This window comes from Hemitrygon akajei, chromosome 14 (genome assembly GCF_048418815.1).
Source record: "Hemitrygon akajei chromosome 14, sHemAka1.3, whole genome shotgun sequence".
In the NCBI taxonomy this organism is placed as follows: domain Eukaryota; kingdom Metazoa; phylum Chordata; class Chondrichthyes; order Myliobatiformes; family Dasyatidae; genus Hemitrygon; species Hemitrygon akajei.
The window spans coordinates 21,665,873-21,689,751 of record NC_133137.1 but is presented as its reverse complement, the minus strand read 5'-3'; the positions used below and the strand labels follow the sequence as shown (position 1 = coordinate 21,689,751).

The following is a 23,879-nucleotide window of genomic DNA, read 5'->3' as shown; positions in this document are numbered from 1 at the left end:
GCAGGATACTGGAATACTCCTCTTGTGGGAGGTGGGAAGGCAGGGAGACCTCCAGTGTCCCTGGCAACCACATCTGCAAGAAGTGTATCCAGCTGTAGCTTCTGGCAGACCTTGTTAAGGAGTTGGAGCAGGAACTGGGTGAACACTGAATTAGTTGGGAGGTTGAGGGGGTTGATAGGACATTCAGGGAGGTAGTTGTACCCAAAGTGCAGGGCACAGGTAACTGGGTGACCATCAGGAGGGGGAAAGGGGATAGGTACCCCTGTGGCCATTCCCCTCAGCAACAGGTATGGGGGGAATTGATCGAGCAGACGAAAGCCACAGTAGTCAGGTCTCTGGCATTGTGGCTCAGAAGAAAAGCGGAGAGAAGAGGTGAGTTGTAGTGTTAGGGAAACAGAAAAAAAGGTTCTGTGGATGAGAACGAGATTCCCAGAAGGTATCTTGCCTCCAGGATGCCAGGATCAGGGACATCTTGGATCCATTCAACAGCATTGTTAAGTGGGAGGGTGCATGATAGGTTAAGTGAAACAGGGCAGGTGACATAAGTTTGTGTAGGGGAAGGCTTTTCTTCTGGTGATCATAATGCCATTCGTTTCAAGGTAATTATGGGAAAGGATGGGGTCTGGTCCTTGCGTTGAGATTCTAAGTTGGACAACGGATAATTTTGAAGGTACCAGGAAGGATCTGCCGAGAGTGGGTTGGTTCAGGTCGTTTTCTGACTAGAGTGTACTTGAATTTTGGGAGTACAGAACTTGAAAGTTCCTGCAGAATAAAAGACAGGGATAGCAAGTTTAGAGAACCTTGGTTTTCAAGAGATATTGAGACCCTGGTTAAGAAAACAGAATAGGAAAGCAGGAACAAATGAGAATGAGAATCAGAATCAGAATCGGGTTTAATATCACTGGCATATGTTATGAAATTTGTTGTCATGCAGCAGCAGTACATTGCAATACTGTATAATAATAATAATAATAATAGAAACATGTAAATTACAGTAAGGAGTGTACATATATAGTTAAATTAAGTAAGTAGTGAGGTAGTGTTCATAGGTTCGATGTGTATTCAGTAATCTGCTGGCAGAGGGGAAGAAGCTGTGGCTGAATCACTGAGTGTGAGCCTTCAGGCTCCTGTACCTCCTCCCTGACGGCAACAATGAGAATGAGAGCATGACCTGGGTGATGGGGGTCCTTCATGATGGATTCTGCCTTTTTGAAGATGTCCAGGACACTGGTGAGGCTAGTGCCCATGATGGGTATTCGAGGAGTATAAGGAATGCAAGAACACTTAAGAAGGAAATCGGGAAGGCTAAAAGAAGGCACGAGGTTCACTAGCAGACAAGGTGAAGAATATTCCGAAGGGATTCTACAGGTATATCAAGAACAAAAGGACAGCAAAGGAAAAAAAAAAATGTTCTCTGGCAGGTCAGAGTAGTAATCCACGTGCGAAGCCAATGCGATCTTAACCGGATTTTTTGCATGTGTATCTACTTGGGAGATGGACACAGAGTCTTCAGACGTGAGGCAAGGCAGCAGTGAGGTCATGGTCCCTCTGCAGATTACAGAGGAGGAGGTATTTGCTGTCTTGAGGCAAATTAGGGTGGATAACTCCCCAAGGCCTGACAAGGTGTTCCCTCATAACCTGTGGGCACCTAGTGCAGAAATAATTAACACATCCTTAGCTATGAGTGAAGTGCCAGAGGATTGGAGGATAGCTAATGTTCTTCCATTGCTTAAGAAAGGCTCTAATCAGAATCAGAATCAGGTTTATCATCACCGGCACGTGACATGAAATTTGTTAACTTAGCAGCAGTTCAATGCAATACATAATCTAGCAGAGAATAAATAAATAAATAACAGTATATGTATATAGAATAGATTAAAAAACAAGCAAAAAATAGAAATACTGTCTATTTTAAAAAGTGAGGTAGTGTCCAAAGATTCTATGTCCATTCAGGAATCAGATGTCAGAGGGGAAGAAGCAGTTCCTGAATCACTGAGTGTGTGCCTTCAGGCTTCTGTACCTCCTCCCTGATGGTAACAGTGAGAAAAGGGCATGGCCTGGGTGCTGGAGGTCCTTAATAATGGACGCTGCCTTTCTGAGACACTGCTCCCTGAAGATGTCCTGGGTACTTTGTAGGCTAGTACCCAAGATGAAGCTGACTAGATTTACAACCTTCTGCAACTTCTTTCGGTCCTGTGCAGTAACCCCCTCCCCCCCCCCCCACACCATACCAGACCATGATGCAGCCTGTTAGAATGCTCTCCATGGTACATCTATAGGAGTTTTTGAGCATATTTACCAAATCTCTTCAAACTCCGAATGAAGTATAGCCACTGTCTTGCCTTCTTTATAACTACATCAATATGTAGGGACCAGGTTACCTCCTCAGAGATCTTGACAACCAGGAACTTGAAACTGCTCACTCTCTCCACTTCTGATCCCTCTATGAGGATTGGTATGTTTTCCTTTGTCTTACCCTTCCTGAAGTCCACAATCAGCTCTTCTGTCTGACTAACTTTGAGTGGCAGGTTGTTGCTGCAGCACCACCCCACTAGAATAAGCCAGGAAACGATAGACCAGTGAGCCCGACTTCAGGAGTGGGAAGATTCTTGGAAGGTGTTCTAAGGGACTGGCTATGTAAGGATTTGGATAGACAGGGACTGATTAGTGTTAGTCAATATGGCCTTGTTGATCAATTGTCAAACAAATCTTATCGAGTTTTTCAAGGAAGTTACCAGTAAGGTTGATGAAAGCAAGGCAGTGGATGTTGTCCACATGGACTTTAGAAAGGCACTTGACAAAGTTCGTATGGGAGGTTAGTCAAGAAGGTTCAGTCGCTTGGCATTCAAGATGAAGTCGTAAACTGGATTAGATATTGAATTCGCAGAAGAAACTGCTTCTCTGGCTGGAGTCCTGTTGCTAGTGGTGTGCCGCAGGCTGGTGCTGGGTCTGCTGTTGTTTGTCATCTATATCAATGATCTGGGTGATAGTGTGATAAACTGGATCAGCAAATTTGCAGATGACACCAAGATTGAGGTGCAGTGGACAGCGAGGAAGACTACCAAAGCTTGCAGCAGGATCTGGACCAGCTAGAAAAATGGTGAAAAATGACAGATGGAATTTAATGCAGACAAGTGTGAGGTGTTGCACTTTGGTAGGACCAAACAGGGTAGATCTTACATGGTAGGCAGTAGGGCACTGAGGAGTGGGTAGAACAGAGGGATCGGGGAATACTGATACATAATTCCTTGAAAGTGGTGTCACAGGTAGATAGGGTTGTAAAGAAAGGTTTTGGTACATTGGCCTTTGTAAATCAATGTATCAAAGTAGAGATGGGATGTTATGTTGACATTGTACAGGATGTTGATGAGGCCTAATTTGGATATTGTTTGGAGCTTTGGTCACCTACCTACAGGAAAGATGTAAATAAAGTTAATAGAGTACAGAGAAAATTTACGAGGATGTTGCCAGGACGGGAGGACCTGAGATATAAGGAAAGGTTAAATAGGTTAGGACTTTATTTCCTAGAACATAGAAGACTGAGGGGAGATTTGATAATGGTATACAGAATTATGAGGGGTGTACATAGGGTAAATGCAAGCAGGCTTTTTCCACTGAGGTTGGGTGAGACAACAACTAGAGATAATGGGTTAAGGGTGAAAGGTGAAATGTTTAAGGGGAACATAACAGGGAACTTCCTCACTCAGAGGGTGGTGAGAGTGTGGAATGAGCTGCCAGCACAAGTGGTGGATGCAGGTCGATTTCAACTTTTATGAGAAATTTGGACAGGTACGTGGATGGGAGGGGTATTGGTCTGGGTGCAGTTTGATGGGACTGGACAGATTAATGGTTCGGCACAGATTAGATGGGCCGAAGGGCTTGTTTCTGTGTTGTAGTGTTCTATGACTCTAGGACCAGCTCAATAAAACAAATATCTAATCAGTCAATCATGTGGCAGCAACTCAATGCATAAAGCATGCAGTCATGATCAGGAGATTCAGGCTACATCCACACTAGACCGGATAATTTTGAAAACGCCAGTTTTGTGTAAAAACGATAGGCATCCACACTATGCGTTTTTGAAAATATCTCTATCCACATTGAAACGGAGATTTCGGCGAATCTCCTCCTGCTGCGCATGCGCAGGACACATCTACCGAAAACAAGCGACATGTTTGGTGTCGAATCTCACCGTAAAAGTGCGTGTTTGTGTAGTTACAGACTAGAAAAACTTTAAACGATGGGCAGCTGTTGGCTTTCACGCAGAAGAACTTAAAAGTAAAAAATAACAAATACTGGAGCATACAGAGGCAACCGACAGGGAGTTCATGGACAGATTGACCCAGCTGACGACGAACATTGAAAAACTGACTAACTCTGTTGTATTAATAAAGCACTTTGTTAAATGTATAAAGCATGTCTGCATCAGTATTATCTTGTATTTCCATACAATGTTACATTAGGCTGTTACACATCTATTATCAGAGAAGTACTTGCATAAATAGGTAAACCACCTTCATACGAGCAAGGACAGAAAACAGCAAAGTGAGTATACTTATTTATTCAGTAAGTTATGGGTCAAGGTATTTGGTGAGTACATTCCTAACTCTTCTGGCTTCAGTCTCGTTGCCGTCTGTTCTGAAATTGTTCGGTTGTGTTCAAGAAAACAAAGAAATAGCGCGCTGCCGTCTGACAGCGTTTTCAAAAGTCTCCAGTTACGCTGTCCACACGGATCTGCCTGAGCAGCGTTTTCAAAAATACCCACCCTGGAAAGTGTTTCTGAAAAGCTCTGGTTTCAGGAGATGAAAACGCCGTTTTAGTGTGGACGGAGGGTAGAAACGAAGAGAAAAAGCTTCGGTTATGGATTTATCCAGCGTAGTGTGGATGTAGTCTCAGTTGTTATTCAGACCAAACATCAGAATGGGGTAGAAATGTTGTCTAAGCGACTTTGACCATGGAATGATAGTTGGTGCCAGACTGGGTGGTGTGAGTATCTCAGAAATTGCTGATCTCCTGGGTCTTTCACACTCAACAGTCTCTAGAGTTCACAGAGAATGATGTGAAGTACAAAAAACATCCAGTGAACGTAGTTCTGTGGGCGATAATGTCCTGTTAATAAAAGAGGTCAGAGGAGAATGGCCAGACTGGTTCAAACTGTCAGGAAAGCGAAGGTAACTCAAACAGGCACGCGTTAGAACCGTGGTGTGCAGAAGAGCATCTCTGACTGTGCAACACATTGAACGTTGAAGTGAATGGGCTACAGCAGCAGAAGACCGCGAACGTACACTCAGTGGCCACTTTATTGGATACAGGAGGTACCTAATAAAGGGGCCACCGAGTATATTTTCACCACTCTGGTTATTAAAACAGGCACAATCCGCCTCACCTTCTGTACTTTGCAGCTGTGTGGGGAATGAGTTTAGACTTGCAGCGCCTATTCAAAAAAAACAATACCTGGTACTGGAAAGATCTGCAAAGAGAAATGCTAAAAAAAGTATGTGTTTGTCACTGTAATATCACTCACATGCCCACGTACCAGGCTGCATGTGCTTAAGGGAAGCCATTAAGATCGGTCCCCTCCCAGAAGCAATGTAGTGTCTGTCTGAACGCCCTGGGCTTCAATCCCCAAGAAGTATTCATTCCAAATGCCCTGTCTGGTGACGGAGGTGTCACCATAGTAACAACATAAAGCACTCGATCCACAGGGTACGGCACCACCAGGGTAGTGAAAACAGAGGCTTTGGCCGCACGCAGCCAATCGAAGCCTCGCTGTGGAGGAAGGGAACTCGGAGGGTGCGTGAGGCAGAGGGCACCTGCGGCAACGCCCGGGGGAGCAACCCACCTCCACCCCCGCTTTCGACCGAGTGAAGAGGCCTGGCTGGATAACTGGAAATGCAGGGCGTTAATACAGCGGAGCATGCCTGTGCATGTTTCTGTTGTCAAAGAAATGTTCTTGATCCTTGAAACTTGCAAACCTGCCTGTTCCACCTAGAGCCTGAGGACTTAAACCCTTTCTCATACACAGCCTGACCTGGCTCTGCGTATTCAGTGGAAGCACTGCACTGAAGCATTTAATGGAAGCCAAGCGGTGCAGTTGTGCAGCAGCTTGGGCAACACCTTAGAGCATCAGCCATTAGGGTTTCATTCCCACCGCTGTCCGTAAGCTCTCCCTGACCACTCTGGGTGCTCGGGTTTCCGGCCACATTCTAGAAACACGCTGTCAGTAAATTGCGGGCATGCTACGTTGGTGCTGGAAGCACGGTGATACCTGCACCCTGCCCCCATCGCAGCCTCGGGCTGTGTGGGCCGCTGGCGCATTTCACCGTACGTTTCGATGTACATTTGACAAATGAAGCTCGGCCATTTTCATCTTTGCTTTTAAAGTTAGCACACTTTGGTTAGAACATCGGTCAGAAGATACCAGCCAGGCAATGTTGTCAGCTTTATATTCCATTCGCCGTCAGCTGGTCCTTTTCTGCGCGATGCTGTTTCATTCTGAAACGTGATATTAACAGCTCGATGAGTAAGGTATTACTTTTGATTCAGGTAAATGCAACTCCCTCATACAGAGTGGTAATTGCAACAAAAACCTTTTTGGACGGCAATTTTATGTTCTAAAAAAGATTCAGAGAACGATGAGTAATACTCAGCAATTCAGGGAAGAGAAACAGAGAGAATGTTCACATTGGAAGCCTTTCATCAGATTAGGGAGACAAAGGAAGCTGGTAAAGCTGCAACAGGAAACATCGACTCTTTATTCCTCTCCATAGATGCTGCCTGATCTGCTGAGTTCCTCCAGCATTTGTGTGTGTGCTGTTCCGGCAGGGAGTTTTGGGGAGGGGGAGGGGATGCTTCTGTTGGGGCTGCACCGGGATAGCCATGGGGATAAGCTGTCAATGATGCTATCCGACTAAGGGGTGAGTGGAACCAGTTAGAGGGTGAGAGCGGACAAAAGAATGTGGAAGTTGCAAAATGCAGAGCAAGGGGATAAGTTGAGCCGGTCAGGCAGGGCATGACAGAAAGAGATTGGGGGAGGGAGAGGGGGAGAGGGGGGAGAGGGGGAGAGGGAGAGAGGGAGAGAGGGAGAGAGGGAGAGAGGGAGAAAGGGGGAGAGGGGGAAAGGGGGAGAGGGAAAGGGGGAGAGAGGAAAAGAGATAGGGGAGGGGGAAAGGGGAGGGGGAAAGGGGAGGGGGAAAGGGGAGAGGGAAAGGGGAGAGGGAAAGGGGAGAGGGAAAGGGGAGAGGGAGAGAGAGAAGGGGATGGAGAGGGAGGGAGAGGGAGAATGGGAGAGAGGAAGAGAGATAGAGAAGGAGAGGGAGAAGGAGAGGGAGAGGGAAAGGGAGGGAGGGAAAGGGGGAGAGAAGGAGAGGGAGAGGGAGGGAGGGAGAGAGAGGGGGAGGGAGAGGGAGAGGGAAAGGGAGAGGGAGTTATTTAGCTCTCCACCATTCAAGCCCCTTTCCAAGTCCCAGACTGATCCAGATACTGCAGACTGGAAATCAGAATCACTCAGCAGGAAGTCCCCTGCCACACTGAAAATTCTCAGTGGAAGTTGGATCTCTGGCAATGGACGCTCTTTGCTCCCTGCAGCTCGGTGAAGACCTTCTTCTTATTCTGGTAAGTGGACACGTGTGTGGGGGTGGGGGGAAGGGTCACTGGCCTGGCTGACCATCAGGCCTGGTCATCCATGCCCTGTAAGAAAAGGGAGTGCCCAGGATTCTGGTAGTACTGCCAGTTGGCAGCTGGATGCTCCAGCATTACAGCATATGAATTAACCGCGATATTATGTGTGTCCTCAATAAAGAACTTCAGCTTCCAGTGTGCAATGTGGGCGGTTCACCCGGAACCGGAAGTGGCATTGGTGAGCTGGTGGCGTGCGCTCGTGTCAAGCTGAAGCCATGACTTCAGGAGTGTCCTGCGAATAAATATGTGTTATCGTTTTTACCCAGGCTGTTTGTCTTTATTAAGAACAAACATAACATTAGCCTTGTCATAAAACTTCTCTCTCTTCCCTCTTATTTGATTTGCTTCCTTCCTGGATGGAATTGGAAGTTCTTCAGGAGTGGAATGAGGTTATGAGGAAGAATAGTTTGTCAATCTTTGTTTATTGATAGCTTTTCATAAATTCTCTATGTCTCTATTCTCTTGTAAATGCCTGCAAGAAAATGAATCTCAAGGTAGTATATGGTGACATATATATACTTTGATGCAGATGTTCCCTGAAGGAACAGCATGCACCTTGTAGAGATGTCGGTGTTAGGCCGAGAAGCCATCTTGAGTCTAGGCCCAGAGGACACTGCCTCAGAAAACAGGGCCAACCCTTTAGAACAGAGATGGGGAGGAATTTCCTTAGCCCGAGGGTGATGAATCTGTGGAATTCATTGCCACAGATGGCTGTGAAGGCCAAGTCATTAGGTGTATTTTAAGTGAAAGTTGATTAGTAAGGGTGGCAAAGATTACAGGGAGAAGGCGTTCGTTTGTTCATTCATTCATTATGTGCTGTGTCATCAGACGTGGGCGGTCATAGTGTTTCCATGACCATGACTGTCCTTGGCAATTTTTCCTACAGAACTGGTTTGCAATTACCTTCTTCTGGGCAGTGTCTTTACAAGACGGGTGACCCCAGCCATTATCAAAACTCTTCAGAGATTCCCTGCCTGACGTCAGTGGTCGCATAACCAGAACTAGTGATATGTACCAGCTGCTCATATGACCATCAAACACCTGCTCCCATGGCTTTATGTGACCCTGAATGGGGGGGAGGGGTGTGGCTAAGCAGCTGCTACACTTTGCCCAAGGGTGACCTGCAGGCTAGTGGAGGGAAGGAGGACCTAACACCTCCTTTGGGAGAGATCTGTCTCTGCCCCACCACCCAAATGGGGTTGAGTATATTCATAAATCAGCCATGATGGAATGGGGGAGCAGACTCGATGGGCCAAAAGGCCTAATTCTGCTCCTAAGTCTTATACCTGCCCTACAAACCTCGACTTTAGTTTTGATTTTGCTGCAGCGCTGTGTAAGTTGCTCTTTGCCCATATTCTCCTGAATGATCACGTCCTCATTCAGTGCTGTCAGATGGTAGTATTAGTCATGATACCTGTTACCATGGAAATGCAACAGACTGTAACAGCGCCATCATCATCCCTAGTGAGAACTAATTCTGTCAGCATTGTTAAACAGTTGCACTCTGTCAATGCTAACTTTAAACATCGGTTACCTCGCTTTCAATGCATCATGAATTCCTCTCTCTTGCGTGAAATTGAAGAAGAACTTACAATTGCCTTGTGATGGTACGTTCAGACTCTTCACGATAAGCCCTCTGGTCGCCTTCCAAATTGCGTAGCTGATACAAAAGTCTGTCTTTGACCGTGGTTGCTATCGCTTCTGTTTCTGTCTCGGTGTCCAACAGCAAACTTTCAGCTGCCTGCATGCTGCTTATGGTACTAAAACAGAAAAGCAAAATTATCCCTTAGGCAAATCCTGAGTTGGATTTCCTTCCTCTTCTGTACTTAATTCAAATACTTTGCTGTTGTGCACACTAGAGCTGTACTTCTGGAACTTCTTAGCTTTTAAATTTTACGTAGTGAACAGTAGGGTACTGTGGAACAAAGGGAATATTGGTCCATAATTCGTAGAAAGTGGCGTCACATGTACATAGGGTCATAAAGAAAGCTTTTGGCAGAGTGGTCCTCATCAATCAATGTATTGAGTACAGGAGATGGGATGTTATGTTGAAGTTGTATAAGACATTGGTGAGGCTTAATTTGGAATATTGTGTGTAGCTTTGGTCACCTACCTACAGGACAGATATAAATGAGGTTGAAAGAGTACAGAGAAAATTTACAAGGATGTTGCCAGGTCTGGAGGACCTGAGTAATAAAGAAAGATTGAATAGGTTAGGACTTTATTCCTTAGAACATAGAAGATTGAGGGAAGATTTGATAAAGGTAAACAAAATTATAAAGGGTGCAGATAGCTTAAGTGCAAGCAGGTTTTTCCCACTGAGACTGAGTGGGACAACCAGAGGTCATGGGTTAAGGGTGAAAGGTGAAATGTTTAAGGAGAACATGAGGGGAAATGTCTTCACTCAGAGGGCCATGAGAGTGTGGAACGAGCTGCCAGCACAAGTGGTTCCTGTGAGCTCAATTTCAACATTTAAGAGAAGTTTGGATAGGTACGTGGATGGGAGGGATATGGAGGGTTTTGGTCTCGGTGTGGATCGATGGGAGTAGGCTGCTCAAATGGTTCGGCATGGACCAGAATGGCCAAAGGGCCTGTTTCTATGCTGTGTCTTACTACGGCTCTAAAAACTCAGCTAAAGAATTTGCCTAACTACACTTTGTACAATATCAAACTGAATTTTAACTGGGTGTGTTAGGTTTGGACAAAAGGTTAAAGTTCCAAGTATTTGAAACGGAACCCAACCCACTTTAAACTAATTTGGTTTTACCAAAGGCAAGGTGAGGCTATCAGTTCAGTTGCAGGAACTGGGTTTGTCATTTATGTCTTGCGACCAACAGCTTGCTAGGCTTTTTTAAAAAAACTTTTTCTGAAGCCCAGGAAACCTATCAGGTGAAAAGAGGCAATAGGAACTGTGTGTGCGGGCAGCGCCTCCTCAGCTCTGTGTGTTTTGCACTCAGCCCATCTTCCTGCCGCCTTCCCATTCCGACACGCCAGTCCATGTCCTCCTCTTGCGCCACCCTCAGGGTGGAGGTGCAACACCTTATCTGGGTAACCTCCAACCTGATGGCATGAAAATCGATTTCTCCCCCACCCACTTCCTCAATCTGCCAGTCTGACCTTTTACCACTTCTCACCTGCTTATCACTTCCCCTGGGACCCCTCCTTCCTCTCTTTCTCCTATGGCCCTCTCTCCTCTCTTATCAGATTCCTTCTACTCCAGCCCTTGACCTTTTCCACCCACCTGGCTTCACCTATCACCTTCCACCCCCCCCCCCCCCCCCACTTTTTAATTCTGCCGTCCTCCCCCTTCCTTCTCAGTGCTGAAGAAGGATCTCGGCCCAAAATGGCAACTGTTTATTCAGGTCCACAGATGCTGCCTGACCTGCTGAGTTCCTCTGGCATTTTGTGTGAGTGTTGCTTTGGATTTCCGGCATCTGCAGATTTTCTCATGTTTAATCTGTGTGTAGACTGGGAGGTGCATTTTTCCTTCAGTCTTAGCCACCGTAACTGAGCTCATAAACCCTCAACTCATCCACCACTGTTTATCTTTGGATAAACCCCATCAAACCCCACTAACTACCTTGCCAGTTCCCAAACTACCACAAGTATATACCTGGACCCATGCCTCTTCATTGGAAGTGCCTCTGATTAAGCAACAACATACAAAATGCTGGAGGAACTCAGCAGGTCAGGCAACATCTATGAGAGGAATAAAGAGTTACTGTTTCAGGTCAAGACCTTTTATCAGGACTCTTTGAGTAAATCTCCACCAACCACTTCAACTGTCCACACCAAAGCCTGGGGAAAGGGCTATTAGGCCCTCTTAATTTTGTCTAGTTTTTTGAATTTATTGGTCATGTATGTCAGTAAATCAAAATTTGCCGATATACAGTAGCATAGGGGTTAGCACAACACTTTACAGTACCAGTGACCTGGGTTCAATTCTCAATGCCACCTGTGAGGAGTTTGTACATTCTCCCTGTGACTGTGTAGGTTTCCTCCAGGTGCTCCGGTTTCCTCCCACAGTCCAAAGACGTACTGGGTGGTCGGTTGTAAATTGTAAACTGTCCTGTGATTAGGCTAGGGTTAAGTCGGGGGGTTGCTGGGTGGCACAACTCAAGGGGCCGGGATAGCCTATTCGGCACTGTACCTCAATAAATTCTTTTGTTTTTTAATTAGAACACTGCCCAGCAAACTTTTATTGAATTTGTTTTTAATTGCGAGCGATAGCACTAATACAGTTCACCGTCATGCAATGGAAGTGTCAACAGAAAAGGATGCGAGATTTCTATTGGCCTTTCCTCAATTTTGATATTAAGAGGACCGTTTTCCTAACTTCATAACCTTTTCCTAGCTTCGTAACTTCTGGGGAAAAAAAGATAGCCATCACTGAACTCACTACCGGGGATGAGTGGTGGAGCCAGGCACATGAGGGACAGTTGAGAGACTCTGAGATAAGCACATTGGTGGCAGAAAAATGGATGATTCGTTGAAAAGAAAGGGTTAGATTGATCTTGGAGTAGGTTAAAAGGTGATCACAATATCGTGGGCTGAATGGCCTGTGCCTTACTGCTCTATGACCTATATTCTATATTTAAATATTAAGAACAGAGGTTTTGTGACCTCCTCTTTGAATCTACTCTCAGGCTGCTAGTTCATGGTGCCTTCACTTTGATCACAACCTGTAACTCAATCCTGACCTTAAATTTCTCCACCCCCCACCTCAGCTTCTCCACTGAAACAGTTTTACCTGTTTTTACTGCCTCAGTGTTGCCCTTTCTATAGGCTTATTCTCTCCAAGGGTGTTCATTCATAAATCCAAGGTGACACTCCCTAATCCTTTTATTATCCAAGTACCCCTATTATCACTTGCTTTATAATTACACCATATGTTTCCCAGTATACATGTCAAGCCAAGTGCTCTATAAGTCACATTGTTTCGATTTCTTTAACAGCATGGTTCCATTTGTTACCCTCCAGTCTGTAGGAAATGCTGTGGCCACTCGATAAACCACTGTGTACTTGGCTGCCTAGGATGCAGGGTGACCATCCTTCGGGGTTTATCAGTTCCGTTAATTTCCGCAGACATTTTCCTATTGCCAATTCCTATCAACTCATTCCCCCAAATCCTTTGCTCTCCAAGGGAGAAGGGAGATGTTCAATGGCTTCTTCTACAAATGCAGGTATGAAATGTTTGTTTCCTTTCTCTGTCAGATCTCCCGGTTAAGTCTGTATGTCAGCCACACTAACCTTTGCTAGTCCTTATCTTTACCTACGTAGGTACTAAAACATGCACTCTTTTTGCAGACTTGTTGCAGTTCCAGTCATCTGGTGCTCCTATCTTTCTTTGTTCTATAGTTCAGCTCCAAGCTCCTCAATCATCAAATTTTTAATTATTTTACTTTAAATTGCACTACAGCCTTGTCATTTCCCATCTCTATAATTTATCCCATACGTCTCCTTATCCCCCATCTTACCCCCTTCCACCCACAAAACTCAGTCCTTGTGTATGCCATCGCTGTTGTGCATTTAATATTTCAATAATATTTGATTAATCTTGCTTGATTAGGCATTCTCGTTCATTAAAGTAATTCATTACGGTTATATGTATAAATACGCAGACTGCATACACCATCACACACGATACGTGCGCTCCTCAATTAGCGCAAAGTTAGACCCGCATTCCCGGACTCCCTTGTCTTCCTTAATGCTTTTTAAGTTACAAAACATAACAGTCACCTCCATTCCCACACCATTCGTGGACTTAATTCACCAGCAGACCTCTGTCAGGAATCTCCTTCTTGTGCCCTTTATCACTACAGCCACCTCAGCCCTTTCAGAAACCCATCTGAACGAGTTGTACAGTAGGTTACCTCTTTGATCTGTTCATTGTCACAGATCTCTATTTCTTTGGAGCAAGTTCTCTATGTCTGGATTGAATGTAAGGTGATATGCTTGTTTTCACAGGTAACATCCAACCCAGCTTTAGGACATTATAAAATACTGACATGTTACCAAACAATCAATATTTCAATAGTACCTTGGAAACACCGCTTATATAACAATAAACATTTGTGTCATTTTATAGGGTATTGTGACAGATACATTGAACATCATGAGTATCAGGACTTCAATGCATTTTACTGGTGAATAATTCGAAAGCTGGTAACCTGCTAACTAACAAAAGACTAACATATGCTAGACAGATTTTGATTCTTATTTTCACTATTTCTTCACAGAAGATGAGTTAATTTTACAGCTGCACAGAATAATTATTTAAAACACGTCTCAATTATAGAAGAATAAAAGGTTATATCAGAGTGGGCCTCTCAGTTCTCTAAGTCTGTTCTGGAAGGAATATTTCACAGAGAATGGTAGGGGCCTGTGGAGTGTTGTGTTACAGTGGGACTTAATTATATAGTTCCCTGAAGGTGACATCATAGGTAAACAGGATGGTGAAGAAGGTGTTTGGTATACTGGGACATTGCACAAGATATTGATGAGGATGCACCTGGAGTTTTGTTTTCCCTGTTATGGGAAAGACGTCATTGAACCAGAAGGAGAGTATGAGATTCTTGCCAGGACTTGAGGGCCTGAACTACAGACAGAGTTTTGGCAGACTGAGACTTTATTATAAACACAAGGAAGTCTGCAGAAGGCTGGAAATCCAAAGCAGCATGCACAAAATGCTGGAAGAACTCAGCATATCAGGCAACATCTATGGAAATGAATAAACAGTTGACCCTTCAGGCTGAGACCCCTCCTCAGGAGTTTGTCCCTTGGAGCGTAGGAGACTGAGATGGAATGTCATAGAGGCATATAGAACCATGAGGGGTATAGATAGCATGAATGCACATGGACTTCTTTCCCAAGGAAGTACATCAAAAGCTAGAAATCCTTCCTCAGGTGAGAAGGATTTAAAAAGATATCTGAGGGCCAACTTACGCATGCAGAGGGTGGTGTGTTTATGGAATCACCTGCCAGAAGAAGTGGTTTAGACAGAAATATAATAACTTCTAAAGGGCACTTCGACAGGAATGTGAATAGGAAAGGTTTCAAGGGATTTAAGGACAAATAAATGCAAGATTGACTAGCGTAAGTGGGTATCTCGGTCCACGTGGATGAGTTGGGCCAAAGGAAAAGTTTCTGTGCTCTATCACTCAATGGCTCTATATCAGTGGTTCCCAAAGTGGGCAATATTGCCCCCCATGGGGCGGTGGGGGTTTCGAAGGGAACAATAAAGAAAAAGGGGGCGGTGGGGGGGGCTCGGTAGCAAAAGGGGGCAGCTAAGGGATTACAACTCAATTTGAGAAAAGAATCGCTTATTATAAGCATTTGATCCTCAGCGCCTCAGAATTGATTACAATGATTACATAATCACCTCATCTCTTGCTGACCCACCACTCTCTTAGACTTCGTTTGAATCGTATTATAGTTGTTGAAAAGCAATGTGACACTTCCATTTTTGGCATATTGTGAGAAACCTGAACTGAAGAAATTGTATTATTTCTGGCCCTCACCCATGCATTATTGCCATTCACTACTGTAGTAAAGTTAGCTAAAACGATTCCCATTCTCTAATCCTGTGAATTCGGTAATCGGAATTTGTTCAACGGGGTAAAGTTCAGAAACTGCCTTTACGAATGGTCTTGACCACATTTGAAGACTCCTTGGACACTTAAAGGGAATATACTCTGATAAAGCAAACGAGAACTTGGCTTATCTTCAGTCAATTCTTGAAAACTTTCAGAAACGGAAAGCATTTCAAAGCATATTTGCCAGCACTTCACAACAAAATTGTTTTCCGTGCTTCATACAACATTTCATCACTCATTGTTAAATCTGGAAGGCCCATAAAATTGGAGAATAACTGACTCTGTCAGCAAAAAGAGAGGTTCTGAGTATGGTTTCACATAAGTCACCAGACCAAATAATTAAATGATTCCACTCAGTGACAAATCTGTTCAAAGATGAATAAATGAAATGTCTGAGACACATTGTGCAGCATATTCAGCATAGCAGAATTTGCTCTGCAGTTGGACGAGTCAACTTTTCCAAGCTATGAATATTTACTAAGCAGCACATCTTATTTATGTTCAGTTCATAAAAGATGAAAGCCTGGTTCAAGAGTTGTTATTTGCAAGGGGAATAGAAACAAATATGAAGGGGGAATTAACATTTTTGGTTGTTGAGCAATTTTTTTTAAAGAGGACTACATTCCACTTTAGTGACATTCTTGCTTGTACAACAGATGGGGCACTGTCAATGACATGACATCATCGTGGGGTTATTACTTTCTTGAAAAAAAAACTGTACCTATTTACCATTCAATGTGTAATTCACAGATAACATCTTGTCACAAAAAAAAACACAAATGGTCAACTGCACAAATCATTATCATAGTGATCAATTAAACCAGGTCCCAAGCTCTCAATTCTCGACTATTAGAAAAGAGAAAAGAATAGTTGGAAATGGAAAACAGAAAGTCAGGGAGACAATTTGGAAGCCAGAATAAATAAAGTTTGGAAAACAAAAAAAAATAGAGGCGGCTGTGTTTAATACAAGGAATACAGCAATTAAGGGAGTGAGGAGATCTAGCAAGTGAAGTTACATGGAAAAGATTTTTCTAAATGTGGAGTCCAAAACTGAGAATGTGAAGAAGGGGTCGTTGAACCATGCAATTCACTCTACAATGGACAAGATCGGTGCTAACAGTCCAATGCAATTCTTTTCCCAGGTTGAGTGACATGCAAGTTTACAGGACTCTCATTGTTAGCAAACACTCAGTTGAAGTCCAGTGGAACCACATAACAATGACTGTCTTTGTCATTGCGCAATGCGATAACCATCAGAAAAGCCATTATGTGTGAGGGGCAAATAATCTTTGTGCAGACAACATTTCATTTCATTTACATCTTCACCTTATCAATTCACATAAAAAGACTAACTCAGCTGTTATTTACTTATCATCTACTGGTCTGAACCACGTAGTCTCAGCTTATCAACAAAACATTCTTTCAGAAGTCTGGAAGATAAAATTATGACAAACATTCTAATCACATTGGAAAGACTTACTTAAACCCTGTTATAAAGGGAGAGAAATAAAGTTGAAAGATCTCACAAGTAGAAGTTCTTTTCCTCTCAAGGTTTGAAGATATTAAATTTCATTGTTGCCATCATTATTGGGCCATTATGATGTGACCATCTGTGCCTTCCATTCCACAGTGACCATGGTAACCAAAAGGTTGAAGAATCAGTGTGCAAGAGAACTTGTTTCTGTGGAGAGACTACGGGATCTCATTATAAGTAGAGTTTGATAGTGCAGCACTAAAGAAACTGCAGCTTTCAAAACCTTCCTTTATGTATCATTACAACATTTTGTTAAATTTAAGTACTACTGTGTGTTGCAGATGTCCTTGGTGTGTATGGGAACAGTACCCAGGATGTCACCGAATGGTCAGATAGAATTTCAAATTATCCATCGCTGTAAATATTGTGGATGTGAAAATACTAATCTAATGTATATGCAAATTTTAACAGAGAAACTAAATTACCAATGTAAAGACTACAGAGAGCTCTAAGTTAAGAATACTGCGAGAGGATTAGGCTAATTAGCCCCTGGAGACATTTCACTATTTAGTATGTTGACTGCTCTGTGAAATAATTCCACAGGCTTGTTTTTTTTGCCTTCACATACTCGTGTTTAGTTCGGAAAATATTCAGGTTTAAAATTAACAATGGATTGGCATTAATTGTGTTTTACAGGGTTCTAAGTTTACACCATCCTCTGCAAGCAATAGTCTTCACTAACTTTACACCCAAGTTCTTATTTATTATCCATACTACCCGAAAATCAAAGGAAGGGCTTGTCAGGGAGTTTGTGAATATAGCAGAAATTAATTCAAACAGGAACCAGTCTTCAGTTCTTAATGTAAATAGAAAGCAGTAATTCAAAGCTAAAAGCACAGGCTGCCCCGTAGAGCAGAACCGTCCATCAGGACTCAATTTGTTTCCTCCCACAGATGCTACTCAGCCCACTGCGTTCCTCCAGCACGTAGTTTGCTGCATCGTTTTTGCAGATTTTCTTCACATTTAAACAGGTGTCATTCTGGTAAATATATCTGATTTTCCCATGAAGATCAACCTATACTTCCCATACAGAAATGCCCCTGGCACTCCAGGAGTCTTTATCACCGTAATGTAACAAGTACTCTGGACCTCAAGATTTGAAGAACAGTATTCTTTTACCCCCTTTAATTATTTTGACTACTTCTCTATGTAAGTGTAATTATTTATGTACATTGTGTCAGTACCTCCAGTCGAACTCTGTCTTTTTGAGTGTTTGTCCCGAGCTGTCAGTCTGTGGTGTTGTATTGCCGTGTGCTCCTGTCCCCACTCCTGCTCTACTCCGGCCCCTGTATCACTGAGTACTCCGTCTCTCATCTGTTTCTCATTATTACCTGTATTGCTGCCACCTGTGTCTCATTGTGCTCCACCAATGTCTGTAGTGAGATGCTGAAGATGTTCTATAGGTGTTCTATAGGTCAGTTGTGGAGAGCGCCCTCTTCTTCGTGGTGGCGTGTTGGGGAGGAAGCATTAAGAAGAGGGACGCCTCACATCTTAATAAGCTGGTAAGGAAGGCGGGCTCTGTCGTGGGCAAAGTACTGGAGAGTTTAACATCGGTAGCTGAGCGAAGGGCGCTGAGTAGGCTACGGTCAATTATGGAAAACTCTGAACATCCTCTACATAGCACCATCCAGAGACAGAGAAGCAGTTTCAGCGACAGGTTACTATCGATGCAATGCTCCTCAGACAGGATGAAGAGGTCAATACTCCCCAATGCCATTAGGCTTTACAATTCAACCGCCAGGACTTAAGAACTTTTTAAAAGCTATTATTAATGCTTTTTGAGATAGTGATTTAGATGCATATCATATTTTTTACTGAGTTAAGTATTGTATGTAATTAGTTTTGCTACAACAAGTGTATGGGACATTGGAAAAAAGTTGAATTTCCCCATGGGGATGAATAAAGTATCTATCTATCTATCTATCTATCTATCGCTCAGTGTATTTCAGTCCTATGTTTTCACCTGTTTGTTGCCAGATTGTGCCAGTGAATCTTCTTGAGTCTTTTCAGCATTTGTGTCTGTCTGTATATATATATATATATATATATCTCAACTCTGCCCATATCCTGATTCAGGTCTTTGGATTCCTCTGGATGTTTTGATTTCTGCCTGAACTTTGATGCCCACTTTGTTTGCACCTCAGGATTTGTTACTCAATTAATATCACTGTGTGCACTGTACTGGGTTTGCGATTGGATCCCTGCTCCAGCGTCCTGACAGTACAGAGTAACAAATCCCTGTATTACTCAGTGATACAGGGGTCGGGGTAGAGCAGGAGCGGGGACAGGAGCACATGGCAATACAAAACCAGAGACTGACAGCTCGGGGGGAAGTCACACAAAAAGAGAGTTCAACTGGAGGTACTGACACATTGAACCCTAAATCTCTTTGATATTTAGTGCATCAAGCCATACACCATTTAGAAAGTACAATGTTCTGTCCTTCTTAAGCCCACATTGAAATCAATTGGCCGCAGTTTTCTCCATTCACTTAATCAGTTGATATCTCTTATTTAACACTACTGTTCATAATAGTTACAATACTCCCAGTCCTTGTGTCATCAGCGATTTGTATATGTGGGTTCCTAGGCTGACATCAATGCTAGTTTTAACAATTTGAATAGTTATGGCTCTAGCACAGACTCATACATACTGTAAATCCACTTCTGCAAAACACAGTTGATGTCCCGTTATTATTAATTCTTCATAATAAGCCTACCATGTTGCAATTTAGCAAATGCTTCTTTAAAGTCTGTATCCTCTGCATTACCCTGGTCACCTGCCCTCTTCAAAAAAACTACCAAGTTCATCAAAAATATCAGCTTTCCCAATCAATCCACCTTTGTCCATTCAATGCTCATTCTGCCCCATAATTATTTCAAAGCATTTCTCCACCGTTAGGATGAAACAGATTAACGTCATTGCTGCATGTATTTTTGCACTTTTTTTGACAACAGTGCAACATTTACAATTCTCCAGTCCTCAGACAGCCATAAACGTATCAAGGAATACCTGTAAGAATATGGCTAATATCTCTGCAATTTTTATCCTTCCTTCCCTCAGCACCTAGGATGTATCCCTCAGGGACCAATTGATTAAACTACTTCAAGTTTGGGTGGGTGGGTGGCTGGAGACACGTCTTTGCCAAAGGAGATGTAAGGCTCTCCTTTTGTCTGCTAGCCTGCAGGTCACCCTTGGGCAAGGTGCAGCTCCTGCTTACCCCACCCCCCCACCCCCAGATCAGGGTCACATGAAGCTATGGGAGCAGGTGCTGGATGATCATATGAGCAGCTGGTACATATCTCAAATCCTGGTTATGCGACCGTTGATGCCAGGGCAGACAATCTCTGAGGAGTATTGACACTGGCTGGGGTCACCCATCTTGTAAAGACACTGCCCAGAAGAAGGCAATGGCAAACCAGTTCTGCAAGAACAATCATGGTCACTGAAAGACCATGATCGCCCACGTCATTTGACATGGAGCAGAACAAACGAACAAATTTTATGGATAACTGGAACTTCTTACTCTTCTTATTTATCAAACCCATCCATAATCTGAACTATGTTTAACTGTAATATAAAAGCTAAAAATATTGGAAAATTTGGTAGGTCCAGCAACGTTTATTTGATTTAATCATAGCACAGTCATCCAGCAAAGAAAAAGGCTGTTGAGCCTATTGTATCTGAACCAGCCATCATGTATGTCCATACTAATTTCTTGCCAACTGATCAATATCATTCTAAGGCCAAAGACGGCCCTCCTCACTGCGTACAACACCACCACTATCTTCTGTGTCATCTGCAAACTTGTCAGTCCCACACTCACAATCGTTGCTTTTATTGTTGCCCATAAACCAGCCCACCCACATCCCTGCTGCACACTTCAAATTCTGGAGCTGTCTGTCCGAAGGGTGACAGCGCTCTTACTCACCGAAAGTCTACTCGTTGGGACCAGCCACGCTTCGATTCCTGGTGACGCGTGGTGTAAGGGCACCAGGGCAGGCAGAGGTACTTGGAAAGCAGATGTAGAGAATTATTCCAGAGTGATTGGCTGGTTTCTATGTTATATGACATGCTTTGATTACCTTTCCGTTTTATTGTTTAAAATACTTGAGGTTTTCCTTCTTCTTTGTGGCCATGGATGCTGTCATGCCCAGTAGGAGGGTGACAGGTCTATGAGTCAGCCAGCAAGGAAGGAACTAAATAGCTTTCCCCCCTCCTTTCCTCATTCTCCATTCTTCCTTAGAGAGTCATAGAAAAGTACAACACAGAAACAACCCCTGCAGCCCTCCTAATCATGCTGAACTATTTAAGCTACCTACTCTCATTCGGACCATGAGAGTAGCTCCTCACCAGGACCATACTCCTACCATCCATGTACCTATCCAAACTTCGTTTAAACGTTGAAATCAAGTTTGCATGCACCAGCTGTGCTGGTAACTCATTCCACACATTCACAACCCTCTGAGTGAAATTTATCATCACGTTCCTCTTAAACTTTTCACCCTTCACCCTTAAACTTTGGCCTCAAGGTGTAGTCCCACACAACCGCAGAGGAAAAAGCCTGCTTGCATTTTACCCTATCAGAATTTTGTACATTTCCATCAAATCTCCTCTGTCATCTATACTCCAAGGAATAAAGTCCTAACCTACTTAAGTTTTCCTTATACAGGTATCCCCCGCTCTACGAATGTTCACTTTACGTCACTTCGCTTTTACAAAAAACCTACATTAGTAACCTGTTCTCACATTACAAAGAGGATTTTCGCTTTTACGAAAATTTTTCCCATATAAATTAATGGTTCGCCACTTTATGCCATTTCGGCTTAAGAAAGGTTTCGTAGGAACGCTCTACCTTTGTAAAGGGGGGGGAGCACCTGTAACTCAGATTTCCAGACCCAGCAACATCCTTGTAGATTTTCTCTGTACTCTTGCAACCTTATTTACATATTTCCTGTAGGTAGGTGACCAAATCTGCACACAATACAATACTCCAAATTAGGCCTCACCAGTGTCTTATACAACTTCAACATAACATCCCACCTCCTGTACTCAATACAATGATTTATGAAGGCCAATGTGCCAAAAGCTTTCTCTATGACCCTATCTACCCCTGACACCACTTTCAAGGAATTTTGGACGTGTATTCCCAGATCTCTTTATTCTACCACATTCCTCAGCGCTCTACTGTTAAATGTGTAAGACCTACCCCGGCTGGCCCTACCAAGTGCGACACTTAGCACTTGTCTGCATTAAATTCCATCCACCATTTTTCAGCCCAATTTCCTGCTGAAATCCATGATAGCCTTCCCCACTGTCCACTACACCCCCAATCTTGGCGTTATTTGTAAATTTGCTGTTCTAGTTAGCCACATTATCATCCAGATCGTGGATCTGGATGACAAACAACAATGGACACAGCAATGGATCCCTGCGGCACTCCACTCAGAGGCGCAACCATCCACCGCTCCCTGGCTTCCCCCACAAAGCCAATGCCTAATCCAAAATACCACCTCATCTTGAATGCCCAGCAACCGATCCTCCTTGACCAACCTCCCATGCAGGACCTCGTCAAAGGCCTTGTCAATTACATCCACTGACTTGCCTTCATCAATTTTCCTGGTAACTTCCTCAAAAACCTGTATAGGATGGGTTGGACATGATCTACCACGCACAAAGCCATTCTGACTACCCTTAATCAATCTATCCAATTACTCATATATCTGGTCCTTTGAATACTTTCTAACAACTTATCCACTACTGATGTCAGGCTCACCGGCCTATAATTTCCTGGTTTATTTTTCTCAAATGTATATCAGCCTCCTTCTCCCCCAGGCCCTCAACCAGTCACCACTCCAATGGCAGTGGATATCTCCAATAAAAGTGATGTTCTGCAACAAAGAGCAGCCACCTCACCAAGGACCCTGAGAGATGCTGGACCGAACACCGCAGGGCCAGTCCTCAGCAGTCTATGCAACAAAAATAATATATTTTAATGAATCCAATTTCCAAAGGAAGCACTTATTGAGTTTACCCTTTTGAAAAATTCAGATTAGTGTCTAATCATAATTTGATTATATAATAATAACCCACACAGGGATATTATCTGATTGTTATGTCAGACCCATTAACCATAAGTGAATTTTGAATGGAGAATTCAATCTTTTCTCAAGTCTAAACTGCTGCGAAAATCAGGCAGTGAATCCTGGCCAGAATTCTCTCATTACATCACTGGGCTTTTATTAAATTGTTTGAGATAAATTCAGCATTTGTATACTTCCTGAAATAAAGATCCAATCATTGTACCATATCATCCTTCAAAATAACCTCAATAATTCCATCCCCCTGCAGTTCCCTCCAGATTGTTTTGTCATTCAAGGATCAGGTGGACATTTATCTTCCACAGTTTTGTTGGTGGTGAGCTCATTAATATTTTAGGTTGCGTATACTGGTATGTTGCTCTTTGTTAATCCTCCTCATTCATCTTCTCATACACTCTAGGGACTGGACTGCTCAGTTTGCTGTCTTGTGGTTGTGTCATTATCCACCCCAGTTATCTATAAACCTGCAGTCATTCTCTTGGACTTTAAACCCTCCGGTAATTTATATCACTAAAGTCCCAGAACACCATGCTGTCCACTAAACTTACTTGCCTGGTCCCTTTGAATTTGAATCTCTCTAGTTAGTCGTCAGCCATATCATATCGCAGAATTAGTCTTAAAGTCACTGTGACTTGCTCTCTCTTTCTTCTCCCCTTCTCTGTAATCCCCAAGATCATTTTCCTGTCTCAGGAGGATAAACCTTAATCTGGTCTAATCTAAGCAGAAGAGATTCTACAAATGCCGGAAATCCACAGGGACACTTAGAAAATACTGGAGGAACTCAGCAGGTTAGGCAGCATCGATGCAAATGAATAAATCATCGATGATTCAGGCCAAGACTCTTCTTCAGGACTGGAAAAGAAGGGGGAAGACGCCAGAATAAAAATGTGGGAGGAGGGGAAAGAGGACTTGGTAGATGGTGATAGGTGAAGCCAGGATGGTGGGAAAGGTAAAGGGTTGAAGATGAAG

General features: G+C 43.4%; 1 long non-coding RNA gene across 1 annotated transcript in view; it reads right to left on the bottom strand.

Annotated features, from left to right (window-relative positions):
• Positions 1-23,879, bottom strand: part of LOC140738398 (uncharacterized) — a 56,700-nt gene that overhangs the window by 17,342 nt on the left and 15,479 nt on the right. Inside the window, exon 2 of the long non-coding RNA XR_012101369.1 lies at positions 9,273-9,440. This is a non-coding gene — a long non-coding RNA (uncharacterized lncRNA). The remainder of the gene's footprint in view (positions 1-9,272; positions 9,441-23,879) is intronic.